We start from the raw sequence: 1,614 nt of genomic DNA, 5'->3' as shown, positions 1-1,614 counted from the left end.
TTTTCAGGAGATGATGCATAGGATTGAGCAAGATACACTTAGACGGACTTGGGCCTTAGTGACAAGAAAAGATGCAAGACTAGTTAATTATGTTGTGTATTTCTGTTTTTAAGACATTGTAACCTCTATTAATTCAATAAAACAAAACTTAAATTTTCCATGTGTTCTGAAACAATGATTCTGTTACAACACTCCCGGACATTTTCGCCACGATTTGTTGTTTTACGTGGTCGGGGTGTGACAAGCCCTACTTGGGAGAGCACGCTTTTAGCGCTCTGTCTGATAAAAAAGTTATGATGTTGCATGGAAGCATCTAATTGGCCTAAGTCAAAGACTGTTCACACCCGACCAACCACTTGCGCAATCCAATTTACCTCTCTACTTTTCAATTAGGTACACAATGCCTAAAACTTACAATTATAGGTTCTCATGTATTCATGATTGACTAAGTGTCAAAATGGTTTGTAGGGGTCTTGAGCCTATAAGCCCTAACATATATGATAGAATCTTTTTGAGTCACTATGATAAGACTAGTAGGTAACCCGCGCGTTGCGGCGGGACTAAATTTTGAATCAAACTGTATCCACGCTTTAGGATGTAAAATTCATCCCAATTTTTTTATTTAATCGATATATCAGATAAAGAATACTTGTGACGTGGATTGTTTTACACACGACAAAATGACAACTTAAAAACCAAGTGAATGTTCGTAAAGTAAAAAAAAAGAGAAATGATCACATACGGTTCCTCTTGATTTATTTCTGTTTCCGACCTTGCAAAATTTAGAACCAGTATCATGATGTCCATCCACCCATCACTAAGCACAACCACAAGTATCATAAATGTCACAAATTTGAAAGTGAGTATATTTGATATTATAACTTTTTGTTAGACATGTATATGATAAGTATTGAAGGGTATCATGGAATTGTCCCATAGTTATCGTTTATGTTGTGATTCATCTGCAGTACTAACTCTTAGTTACTGGAAACCTTACATAAAAACTGTTAAAAAAATTCAATCCAAATCCCAAATAATGGAAGTTCTGGCAGGCATATTAAATGTTCTAGATAGTTTAATGACCTAGCATCAGTCCCAAACAAAAACTCACTATTTGAACTCAATAACTGAGATTGAATCATTAAATCTCTACTTTCTCAAGCAAATCCCCTAATTTGCACTGTTCTAAGACTAATCTACATTTCACAAATTCACATCATTCGGTACCGATACCGGTACCGGTATTTGAGGGTAAAAACTGGTAAACACCGGTATCGAAAACGTCAAAAGTCGGTATCGAATCGGTACCGAAAATGTACCCAATTCGATAAATTCGGTAAATGGCACGCTTACATATGAATGAATGATCGTGTGGCGAAGAGTGCAGTCTCTTGGTTCACTAAACCGATCTGATCGCATAACCATTTTAATTGCAGCGTCTTTATGTCCACATTGTCTAGCAATATTTGTCCTTGATTCGGGTCGTAAAACCTTTCGATCAGTGCAACAACGGTGCTTTTACTAGACCCGCTACCGCCAACAACAGCAACTGGTTTTCCAGCAGGGAAGAAAATGGAGAAATTTCTGAAGATAAAGACATTATAATGTATATGA

The sequence above is a fragment of the Helianthus annuus genome, chromosome 8 (genome assembly GCF_002127325.2).
Source record: "Helianthus annuus cultivar XRQ/B chromosome 8, HanXRQr2.0-SUNRISE, whole genome shotgun sequence".
Taxonomy (NCBI): Eukaryota; Viridiplantae; Streptophyta; class Magnoliopsida; order Asterales; family Asteraceae; genus Helianthus; species Helianthus annuus.
The sequence above is the reverse complement of the archived record's forward strand: the minus strand, read 5'-3'. Positions refer to the sequence as shown.